This window comes from Lagopus muta, chromosome 13, assembly GCF_023343835.1.
Source record: "Lagopus muta isolate bLagMut1 chromosome 13, bLagMut1 primary, whole genome shotgun sequence".
Taxonomy (NCBI): domain Eukaryota; kingdom Metazoa; phylum Chordata; class Aves; order Galliformes; family Phasianidae; genus Lagopus; species Lagopus muta.
The window spans coordinates 7,406,403-7,419,202 of record NC_064445.1 but is presented as its reverse complement, the minus strand read 5'-3'; the positions used below and the strand labels follow the sequence as shown (position 1 = coordinate 7,419,202).

The following is a 12,800-nucleotide window of genomic DNA, read 5'->3' as shown; positions in this document are numbered from 1 at the left end:
TAGAAAAATCCAAAATGGCAACTGCAGGTTGTGCAAAAGGATAAAGAACTATGTAACTGGTCCTAGCAGTAATATTCCAAAGATATCTATTAAGAAGCTCCTCTTGCTTTTCAGTAATATTTTGAAGACTACAGCTAAAGTGTTTAAGTGACAATAGTATCTCACAGGCATTTCAAATAGATGTTTACTTAATGGTATGTTTATATGTAAACAATGAGCATCTAAATTAAGGGATAATATCAGATATGGCTGCTTTAAGGGAACTTTATGTTTGAGAGAAGTTTTCTAAGGTAACAAAATTTATTTCAAAAGTATACTGTTATTTTATCCTTTATTTTGCAGTAGTGTGCATAAACTGCTTATGAATTTGCAGTCTCTACAGGCACCAATCACCAGTATCTCACTGTACTGCAACACAGCAAATAATGCGGAAATGTTTTTTAGGGAAATAGGTCTTTCTTCCAAACAGCTAATACAGAAACATAAGAGCAGGTGTAGGTAGCAAGAAGTCTGTACCTTGCAATGCCTACAAACCTTGCTGACTTGCCCCAGCATAAAATTGCATTACGATCACAAACTACAAGTACATGGTTAGAATTTCACTAATAAATATTCAGAAGACAAAACCAAGTATGCTTATGGCCCAATTTATCAGAAAGACAAATAATGAAAATCTGAAAGCTTGAAATCTCTAATATTTTGTTTCCTATGACAGCATTTCACCCACAACAGTTATCTGCCAGTCTTCCTTTCTCTGGAAAACTACATCTTAACTTCAGCCATATATACCCATACAATCTTTGGTTTTGTTAGCGAACAACAAAAGTAATTTAGTTTGATTCACATAAAAACAACATAGCTAATTACTTATGTTGAAGAACAATTCCTTTCCCTTGTTCCCTTACAAATAAATGCCAATGAAGTTATGAGGCTTCCCTAATGGCATACAAAAGCTAAAAATTTGATTATGATGCTAATAATTTCACAAAAATTGACAGTAGCTCAATAGGGTTCTGCCATTTCTAGGTTTCTTTCCACCACTAATGACAACTGGCGTTGCCATAAGTCCGTAATGCACAACATCCCCAAGCCTTCTTACTTGAAGTCCTTACCTCTTCAGCTAACTCTTTAGTCATGTATACTCTTATTTTCTGCTTTTGACAACTAATTTAAACATATTGGAGCAATTCTCTGTACTTCTGGACAAGCTTAGCATCTCTGTGTGTAGAGAAGTGCTTCTTCTGATACAGAGAACATTGTTTTGTACTAGTGGAGAATTTATTAAATGCTCTTCAGAAGGGAAAAAGACAGCAGAGAAGAGGATGACACACTAGAAGCCTTCAAGAAATGCACTGTAGTTGATGGGTTTGTGGTTTGAATAAGTTCACAGCTAAAACTGGTGAGCCTGACCTGAATGAAATGGACAAGACTGAACAAGCTATCATACTCACAGCGACAAGATTGACAGAAAGTATGTTTTCCTCTTTTCTTCACCCCCAGCAATCATACACCTTTGCTTTCTCTCTATGACAGAATGCAGATGGATGATTAGCTGTGCAGAGTGCAAATATCAGGCTGGCATTTCAAAAAACATGGGTTATTCTGAAAAAGCTTGAAAATCCTCCCAAAAATACTGGTAAGTTTGCTCTTCACCTTCTTCATATAAAAAGACATCCAGAATGACAGAACAGAACTAATGAATGCAATGTGAACTGGCTAGCCAGGGATTCTGGCACAACATTTGCCAAACTTCTAATATTTTAGTTCATGTATTTTAAATGTTTCACTTTTCCGGTGGAGTTTTTGAGTCTTTGTCAGCAACAAAGTAGATAGAACAATGTTTATGACTGTATCAGATTTATTACTAGAACATGTTAATATCATTACGATATGTAGTTAATTCATTTGAATTTCTGGTGCTGATATGGGACTGCCTGAGAAAGCACCCTTTTGAAGGTTTGCATGAGATTTTGAGGTGCTGCTGCCTTCATTTCCATCACGGAAAACTTATCTGGAAGTATATTTTCAATTAATTATCTGGGGCAACATCACAGCTGCTGCTCCTCAGTTTTTCATCTGTATATGTATTTCATCAACATTAACAGCTGCAAACTGCATATAGAAATTAAGAATAAAAAGAAGCTTTTAGAAGAAAACAATTTCATTTTTATCATTTTGCTAACTAGGGCTGTGAAAAAAATCACTGCTGTCTGTTGCACGACTCGGAAACAGTCTGTTTTGTTTATATAATAAAATGTGGCCTTATTAGTACTACATTAGGCTTAGAAAAAGACTTGGATGAGTTACTGTTTGGTAACAATTTCAGTATCTGTACCCATCCTTCCTACAGTTTTGCACATGGTAAAACTACAGCACTATCAATACTGCACTGTCTATACTAATCTGATTACCAGAAAACCCTGTACATTTTTTCCTATTTTTTTTTTCTAGTACTAGATTTTTACTGCTAAGTTTTTAAAATTAACATACTTTGGAAAAAAAACAAACAAACCATGAACCAACCAAACAAAAAGAACAGGAGAGAGCTGCTATAAACTCAGAAATTTTGCTGCTTCCTATCTGGTGAGAGTGACGACAGAGCTAGGGCAGTAAGCTTGAATTAAAGAATACTTACAAAGCACCAGCTACCTTTTATTGGCAGGGTTATGATCTCCAGTAAGAGATTTATCAATTCTCTTACGTGAATAGTTCCTGTAGGAGATGCATGGATATATAAAAACTTTAAAACATATTATTATTAAGGAATGAAAATAAAAGTTAAATTAGTTTTCTTTTCTTAAAAATCAATCTTTCTCAACAGTTGAATTAAGTGAAATAAAGGTAAGAAATGAACTGCTAAAATGTTTCACATCCTCTCTGCTCTATAAATAGTTTAATGAACCTGAAGAATTTGAATCTTTCATTTTTCTAAAAAAGTTAGCTAATGTTTAGTTTTTACTTTTTCATACTAAATGACCAGAAGAGCCCCAAAAATTCCAAATGTAAACTTGGAGCAATCACCAGATTTTATTAACTGTCACAATTATCTTCTGGAGAGCAATCACAAAACTACTGAATATTTTACTTTTCTCATTTGTGATCTCTTCTTCCGTCTCACTGGAAAACAACCCAGTGAATAAATCATTCAGGGTTCAATTCTGTATATTCAGCTTCTACCGAATACACTCTAAGAGCATCTTGGAGGGTCATGCTTCTTATCATCAGCTTCATTTCTATTACAGCCTTCAGCATCAAGTTTCTTCCAAACTACTTATTAAATTTTCAACTTTATTTTGAACTTCATGTTTATATCTGTTTTTTTTTGTTTGTTTGTTTTGTTTTTTTTTCCCCTTTTATACTGCTGCAACCTGATCACCTGATATACAGGTTAATAGACCATGCAATAAGGAAGCAAAATCACGTGAAAAGAAGAGTAATTGAAATTTTATTCTGAAAATGGTTTCATGGCAGATTACTTCCTGGGTCTTTTTCTCATCTGTGGTAGTGCAAGAAAGTATAGCTGCAGGGAACACGTAAATCTAATTGTCTGTATCCCAGGAGTTAGGATTACATCTAATCCCATTTTCTCTGATCATAGTAGAGTATGGACACCATACTCAGGTAATCCCTGATGAAGGTCTGAGTGGAAGTGAAAGTGCTCTCTCTGGTGCCAGGACACCTCTCTCCACACTGTGCCATCTGGTTTAAGGCAGCACTCTTTCTTTAAGACTCAAAGGTCAGCTGTGAAAGCCACAAACGGTTTTGATCAAACTGAAAACATTTACAAAACTGAAAACTTTACGAAAGTCTCTTAAAGTGAGTTGGCACGGCTCCATCACAATTTGCTGCCAATGAATCTCTTTGCCCTAACACAAATGGCAAATCTGGCACTGTTCATTACATGCAGGGGATGTTTCCAGGCAGCGCCGCTGCCCATCACGTCTGCATAGCTGTCAAGGAATAGAGGCTGGGCCCAGATTCAGCTGAGAGCAATCAGCGTACCCTAGAACAGGTACACTATCTAGGATGCTATTAATTGTATTTTTCTAGCTGATGCCATTTGCTGTGTGACAACTCTTCTCATTTCCATATCTTTCCCTTTTATACTTACAAACAGGTTTTAGCAACATAAACAACAAGAAACAAACAAACAAAAACCACCAGCAAGGAACGTACTGGGACAAAGGCTGACTTGCTCTTTTACAAATACATGAATCAATTTCACAATGCTATATAATTATTTAGTAATTCTCACTATTTCATGTAATTTTACAGAGCTTATCTTTATTTCCTCATTTTGGAAGGATGAAAATGGTTGATTTTTCAATTCATTCTGTAACGATATCTGAAACAGCCCAGGAAGATATTCTAATGTTATACTACAACAATGAATATATCTTATTATTATTTTAATAACAGTATAAAAACTTTAAAAATGAAAAATGTATTTCATTCTGAAAAAAATAAAAGAAAAATAAAAAACATTAAGTTCTGAAGTGTCTGTTTCTAAAGATTAATTCAGGAGTTTAATTTTGCATTTATTTTTCATCATGGGAAAATGAGAGAAACCACTGCTCTGCATCTACTGATAAGTGATTCTATTTATGGTATGAAGGAGTTGCCTGTACACTTATCAACATAGAAGATCATGCAGAAAATACCACAAGCATAATGAACACATGAAATATACCACTGTCATTTTGGCATGTTACTTTGCTTTTATAGGAAACTAGATACCGTGTACTTTAGTTAAACGTAAAGTAGATTTAGAGATGTAGTTTTCAGATTGCCAAAGTTCATTAACCTGATGTCAAGTTAATGTATGGAACTGTACCCTTTGAGGTAGGATGAGCTGTAAAATAAGAAACATTAAGTCAAAATATCTGATTAACTGTTCATTATGTACAAATAAACTACCAAGACAACTGTAACCTGATTGAACTATTTAGTAAGTTACAAACTCCAGTAAGAACAATTAAAAAAAAAATCTGAGAGACGTGAGGTCTTACAGGTTCTATTGAAAAATAAATCCTTGTTTAATATCTTCACTGCAGCACTGCAGTGATGGAAGCCTAGTTACTCTGTTTTATTCTTTTAACTTTCAGGGGGAAAAGAAGCTGCGCAGAGCCTCAATGACTAAAGTTCCTTCTAGCAAAGTATGCATCAGTCTTACACTGCCTCACAACATGACTGAAGCCACTCGATTGTGTTGCTACTTTCTTTACTACTCCATTCCAAGGGTTTATGACTTCCTCTTTCATTATAGATATTCTGAGCCCTGCCTACTTTTTCAGCATTAAATAAATAATGCTTATTTATACGTCAATACTGAGATGATATTTAGCTGTCTGCTATATATAATTTGAAACTGAATAAAAATGTTGAGAAACTGAGCATACAGCTGCCCAGCTACATAATTAAGAGTTTCTTTACTCTTTTTATGAAAGACTAAAACACTTTTCAGAATGCTGCTTTAAGATGAACACATAGCATAACTCAACTAACATCAGCTCCTGATCTCTACCAGTGTGAAGTTGAACTGCTTTTACACTCTTAAACCACATTTGCATCAACCTTTTCCTTTTCCTGTCTCTCTTCCTTTTGTAGGTTCCTATTATTGTACTGAGATAAGAGACCCTCATTTATCTCCTGTCACTTTACCTGGATCATTTGCAGATTATTCTTTTAGCCTAATTGGCCTTTTCTCTTTCTAACCATAATGGGCAGAAAGTAATAGCAGAGTAACTCAAGAGCAGGCTAACCCATCAGCCTTCACAGTTATACACGACTGGTTTAAGAGACTTACAGGTAGACTCCCATGGAATCAGACTGATAAAAATATACTGCAGTGACTGATTATTTTTTTTTTTTTTAAATTGAAGATATAGTGCACCATATATTTTTATTAGAAGGACTTTACAGTAACAATTTTAATTAAAAGTTATCAGTAACGAAATGTCACTGAGTCTTGAATAAAAGCTGTAGAGATGAAGATTATCTGGCAGATGTTAGAACAACTAGAACTGATAAAAAATAATGGTAAAGATATTCTTCTCTCACCCAATGACCTTTTTAATTTCTTACTCTGCTGAAATGAAATGGCATCCATTTTCCTTTGAAGAGGAGATAAAATAAAATTAAATGCTGATGCAAAAAAAAAAATCTTGGAGTAATCGCAGATTGATAACGTACATTTGTTTTCCAAGATCTCTGATAAAGAAATTCATAGTAAGTACACGTAACAAACCGCCTGAAGGTAACCTACAAGATGATAGTTTACTTCCAAATATAGTTTCCTGTCAATAGTTTATATTTAACAAATCTTATTCTATTGACCTACAGCATTTGATCATTGCTTTCAAAGAAAAATTGATCCAGTATCAACAGCACCACTTACAAATAATGACGTGTTAATAGATATAGAAAATTAAAACTGAGGACATATTAATCCACATAGCTTCTCAGTGCACTGGCCTTTTGTTAATCTTGGATTTTACAGAACTTACAGCCACTGTAAGGCAAGTAATACACTCTGACATTTAGCACCTTGAGAATAGGCATTTCCAACAGCATGTTTTCAAGACAGAAATCTAACATACATGAAAATACCACTGTTCATCAGCACATGGCACAGGAATGCAAAGCTTGGATTTTTCCTTAATATTTAGACAGGAAGCAAAACACAATTTTTCACCTTTAGAATAATGTTTGCGATACGGATGCAAAGCAGAGCTAGTCTACACACCTAAAAATTATGTTACCTTTTAGAATAAATAAAGAAAAGAGTAGAAAACAAGCTACTTCGCAGTAGAAGATTACTTACATCGCTTTACAGGTTTGTGGTCTGTGGTACACACATTCATGAACTGAAAAAATAAAATCTACCATTAATATATAATCAATAAATTTCAGAGTATCTTACAAAGGAAACAGCTACTTTAATTTCCAGATTGTGACTAGGGAACAGAGACTTACAAAGGCAAAGCAACTTGCCCAGCATCCACAACAATGCCAACAAATGATGTATGATTATGAGACAGTGGAAGTAGCCAATAGTTCCTGGGGTATCTCAAGTATCCTGAGCCAAACTACCATAACAAATAAGCCTAATTTTAATTCAGCATGATTACAATGCTGAAGATCCAGTTGATTTTTCCTCCAAATTTCAAGATTTTTTCTTTCCCTCTATGGTTCCAAGATTGTTTACTTACAGATGTGAATTAGCATTAATACAGCAATTGCAGTTCTCATAAATCATTAGAATTTACAGCTGCAGATCAAAATTAGTTGAAACATATGCATGCTCATGTGAGGACAAAAAGAAACAGCCTAAATGCACTAACTGTATATGGAAAAGTAACGAACCATAGTAACTGATCTAATGTAAAAAGGAAGCAAGAATATTCAGATATAAATGGAGTGCATAGAACAGACCAAGCAGCAGTGGCAATATGCTGAGGAGCCAGGAATGCGCACGAGTACTGAACTGTGCTTGCCACTCCAGAAATGTGGAAGGTATGGGGGGAATGCTTTTTGGTGGTGGGATAATAGACCGGTTTGGAACCTATTATTTGATCCTTCCTGTCACAGTGAAGACTGGTGCTTTGTGAAAGCATCCTGTCTGCCCCCTGGTCCATGCCCTCCTCTTGAGAAAGCAAGCTAGAAGATTAACTGTCTCTGAACTTACTGTTTGTTATTCATTAATAATTGCAAACATTATTTTGGGCCTAACAGTAGAAAGATGAGGTAAAACAGAAAGAGAAGCAGAACCAGAATGATTTAGTTTTGTTAAATATGCCAGAAAGTTTATATAATAATACAATGTAAATATGCACATTGAAGTCACTTTTCAGCGCTATAAATTGTCGTATATTCCCCAGAGATACTATGCAACTGGAAATAGGAAGCAGAAAATCTTTATGACTGTGAATGTCAGAGCTAGAGGCACTGCCCAATTAAGAATGGAAGTAAATCTCTCCATCACACAGTCTAGCTATTAAGATGCAGTTCACACTGTGGATGTGTCTGAGAAGTTTGCAGTCCGTGAAAGCAAAGGTGAAGGTCAAGGAGTAAGCCACAAAACCCTTGGCTATCTACAGAGTTTGCAATCAAGATGTGTGGAGTTGATACGTTCTCATACTATTCCCAGAAACGATGCTTTTTACTTCCCATAAGTGTGGTCACTGCATTGCTGATCATCAGGGCTTTGTAGTACAGTGTCGTGAGGTGATTTATAAAACCCAAGTTTTCGATGCTGTTCATCAGGGAATTGAAGCAGCTAAGATGTTGATAATCACTAGACTAGAAGCAGATCTGACAGGCAAAATACAAGCCTTCCTCAAGAAACTTTTTGCTCAGAGTTATCTGCTATAAACATCTTCAGCTCATCTGTAGTCAAGTGCAGCACTGGCATATCTTGTCTAGATTTCATATTCCCTTGCTAAGCCACCTTCCTATCACGCTCTTTCATCTTTCAGGCACTCCTGGGCTAGAAAGGATTCTTGCCTTCCCAATAAATATCAACAGTATTTTTCAGTTAAAGTTAGTCAAAATGTGATTTGTACAGATGTTTAGCATTTAGTTCCTTTTCTGCCAGAAGTATTCCCTTATAGCATATTGTTTTGGCATAGACATCTTCACCCCTCCCCATTAAACACTGAAAGTTTGAAGCAATTGTTTGAACACTATTATTGTGTTTTGTTTTGTTTGTTTGTTTTTTTTTAATTTAAGAAAGCTTTGATCTTGAAGAAGTGAGTAACTTAGACGACTCAAAAAATATATTCATATTACAAAAACCACGCTAATTTCAGCCAGGACAGAAATAATATAACCTTTAGCAGAGAAGGGAAAAGCAAAGTTTAGAGAAGTCATGTGTCCACTCCATTGTCAGTCACACTTACCTGACTACAACCACACAGACAACAATAAATAAATAAGTGCACAAATGAATAAATAAAAGAAACCAGCTTTATGCCCAAAGTCAGAAGGAAGGCTGACCATGGCTAGCCACAGAAGCACAGCAGCTGCTGTCCAAGTGGCAGCAACATTTTAGTCCTCAGTAGGGGAGCACAGCCTTGCAGCCCACAAACAACCACACTGGATCAAACCTCGCAGCATTTGGTATTGCTCCAACCACCTTAATTTTAAGAACTCAGCCTTATGTGCACTCAAAATGCAAGACAGTATTCACATACAAACTCCAGGACCAAGTCCCCTGGTTACCACTCAGAGCCTCTTTTTGCTAATAATTCCATTGATTTCAGCAAGCCCAGGGCTAAGTAAAAATAAACAAACAAACAAAAAGATTTCTGTGTAGAGAGTCCAGTCCTATATACCAATTGAGAAGTTCAGTAACAGAAAAAACATTTATGTTGAGGACCTCTCACACAAATGGAAAGCCAGCCTCCACTGACAGTTATCATTTCTCTTTTTTGGTTTCTAATACAGGTTTTAAATTCTGCAACTCATACTGCTTTGGTTCTGGTCCACTTTTCTGTTTCACAGTCTCCATCTTCTACCTCCTTATTCACATAACAGTGAGCTAGAGGTGGGTGTGTGGATCGGTAACAATTCCATATGCTACTGCTCCTACACTACTCCACTTACCAGTACCAATGGTACTTTTTAGAGCATTTAATCAGGTGCAGCCTGACCAGCTGAATAAAAATAATGTTCCAAAGCAGTTCATTTGCCTTTATGGCACTGACAGAAACAGCTTTGAACTGGTAGGCTGAAGGGCAAATGCACTTCAATAGCTTTGTTTGAATGAGAATTTCAGTTACAGTTTCTTTTCTCCTGTGGTACTACCTATTTTCCTGTAGAGCAAACATGAGATTTTGGGGACTACCTCCAGTGAAAAAGGTAGTAAATACTGTGTTTCACGATGTTTCCACTCTTTTGCTCAAGCATGCTGCAATGTAGAGTACAGACTGTTTGAATATTTGATGATTGTTTCCAGCACATTCTCACCAGACTCAATGTGTTATCACTTGAAAATGGCAAAGATTCTGGTTGGTTGTAAAGTTTACAGCCAGAATGGGGAGGAATACTAATGAGGCAACACAAGTTCACGCTTGTCTAAGTAGTTGAAAATATTTGAAAAATGATCTATGTGGCTAAATATAAGGCAAAGAGGCAGTGTGGTTTTTGAAGAAAGAAATCATGTTTTTTAAACGTAGGAGTGCTTTTCAAAAAGCTAGTTTCACTGTAAATAAAGTTCATACACGTCTGGGTTCTTAAAAAAATGCTTTCTACTTAAGAATTAAGTTCATTTTACCATTAGGTGAAATAGAAGCTTCCCTTGCATACCAATAACCTCACAGACAGCAGAACAAACATTACGGGAATTAACAGGGATTAAAAATTGAATGAGAAATTCAGTGATATTCCACAGAAATTCATGCTGGAGCCCCTGTTCTTTGCTATATTCATAAACGGCTTCAAAAGAATGGAGAACAAAGTGACAAAATTGGCTGAAAGCAGAAAAGAGCTGAGGCTTCTTCAACATGGATAAGAAGAGAGTCAAGTTTATAATTCAGTATACCCTGTAGCACAAGACCCATACGGTATGCAATGAAAGTTTGTGGCAGAAGCTGTAAAATAAAGAGCACAGACGTAAATCCAACTTTTCCAGTGCTACTCAGAAACAATGAAATACATTCCAAAAGGACAAGTAAGATGTTAATGTGTAAAATATTAAGAACTTCAGAAAATGTATAAGAATTCTCAAGGGCTATTAAAAAGTAAGTCTAGATATAGTATTCTACTTAAGAAGTCCTTAACACTTCAGATGAAAACAGGAAAGGCTATAGAGAAATACCAATATGCTTGCTCTGCTTTTACTCTCTTTCTTCAAGTGTTTTCTCCTGCCTGTTGTCTTTGCTGATTTCTCCAGGGTCAGCTGGACCCTTGGTCTGATCTATTGCAGACATTCTTGTGCTCTTGGAGCTCTGTGTTTTGCATGCAGTCAGACAGTTTCACCTAGGAATAGGCAGACACTGAACAATGCAGTTTTCCATTTTCCCTCGCAACCACTCCACTAAAAATGTGAGCCTAAAGCTACTCATCTTCTGTTGTGCACAGAATGAAAATAAGACAAGAGAGAAGTAAGGAAGAGACTAATGATAGTCGAGGGACACTGTGTAAGTCAGTCTGTACAAAGGGTATAGAAAAGCAAACAGTATGAAGTAAATATAAAAATAAAGCACCAAGTCCCATTAAAAATACCACTCCCACTCTCCCACAAAACCTTTAGCTATTTTCTGAAATTAAAACTATTACTAGATAAAGTAGTTTAAAAGAAACTTAGATGCAATTTAAATTTTCTGGACTTCATTCAAAATATAAATATATGAAGAGTAGCAACTGGAGATAACAAGCATGCTTGTGCTGTGCAAGGCCCTGTAAGTGTGATGGAGATAAACTGACTTTTACAACTTTTCCAGGAAAGCTGGAAAATTAATGGAGACCACTTTAGCTCTAAGATAGTTTCTCCCAAATGCCAGAGTAAATTAACTTCCATAAAAGACCCACATTGCTATTGTTAGCTTACTTCCAGAACTCAGGCTTCCTCATTTAAATCTAGCTTGCATATCTAGACCACAGTGCAATTTCTGTAGACATACCTTTCAAATATAGGACTTCTTTCCTCACTATACAACACCATTAAGACCCTCCAGGATGCATTTTACCAGCCTGTTAATACAAACACCAGCAGCCTCAGATATCATACAACACCTTGAGGTATATGTTAATTGATCAATAAAACACACCTGTAGCATATTAATGTTATAATAAAACACTCTACATATTCAGTAAATTTTGTGTTATCAGTTCTCCATCAATTATTTATTAAGAACTATCATAATAAATAATCTGCTGAGCAAGGAGCAATAACGAGGAGGAAGAAACATTTTATCACCTTCTCTACAGTTCCAGCCTCTGTAGCATGATGCATATTTATAAGTGCTTGAAGAGAAGTAAGATAGAACTCTTCAGCTTTAAATCTTCATACTCTATTCACAAAGAGATTGCTTTGTTGAAAATAACAAAAGAACAGGTTTTCTTATATGTATTTTCTTGCATCAGGTTTTCCTAATCCTAATATTAGTAATTCCCTTTTCTATAGAATCGGTACTTTCATCCGCTGTGAGTGCTCGTTAGCTGACTCAGTATTAGCTAACAGAAATACTTCCACTAAAAAGAAACTGTAAGCCTCTTTGAGACTAAAATGGATTTTTAAATTTCAGTAGAGAAATGCAATATCTCCAAATAAAATTAGCATATAACTAAAATGAGGATGTTCTATCAGCATAAAAAAATAAAATATGAGCTTCATTGATCTTGTAATGCTGGACCTACCGGAGGCTGATTCCTTTTCCATTTGCTTAGACAGTAAAAGTCATGCAGCTTCTAAAGCGTGTACTGAATGAGCGATCACTGAAAAACTCAGCAGTAAAATGCTGAAATGCTGAAATGTTAAATACAAGACTGTAATTAAAGGGAGAACTTTGGACGCAATGTTCTCAACTAGTGTAAGCTGCCCTAAAATCAACAATTACACTGATTTAACTTCAACTTCCAAAAGTCCACTAGCAAAGAATTCGTTAAAAAAAAAAAAAAAAAAAAAAAAAACCAACTGAAAACAAAAACAACAAAAAATAAAAATCACAGGATGATTACATTTGTGACATCCGTCATACACCCGCTTTGTTTGCAAGAACAGAAAGATGTCAGATTCTTCTTTAGAGTCTGTCACAGTGAAGATGCTGGGTGAGAAAACCGGGGAGATAAAGCAGACG

General features: G+C 35.7%; 1 long non-coding RNA gene across 12 annotated transcripts in view; it reads right to left on the bottom strand.

Annotated features, from left to right (window-relative positions):
* The window catches only part of LOC125699723 (uncharacterized), a 122,752-nt gene extending 110,281 nt beyond the window's left edge, over nt 1-12,471 (bottom strand). For 11 of the 12 annotated variants that reach the window (XR_007379670.1, XR_007379672.1, XR_007379671.1 and 8 more), the window contains exons 1-3: nt 12,361-12,471; nt 11,625-11,694; nt 6,824-6,866 (exon numbers count right to left, since the gene is read on the bottom strand). This is a non-coding gene — a long non-coding RNA (uncharacterized LOC125699723). The remainder of the gene's footprint in view (nt 1-6,823; nt 6,867-11,624; nt 11,695-12,360) is intronic. The other variant, XR_007379678.1, reaches the window with a different exon arrangement.
* Between the last annotated feature and the right edge of the window lie 329 nt (nt 12,472-12,800).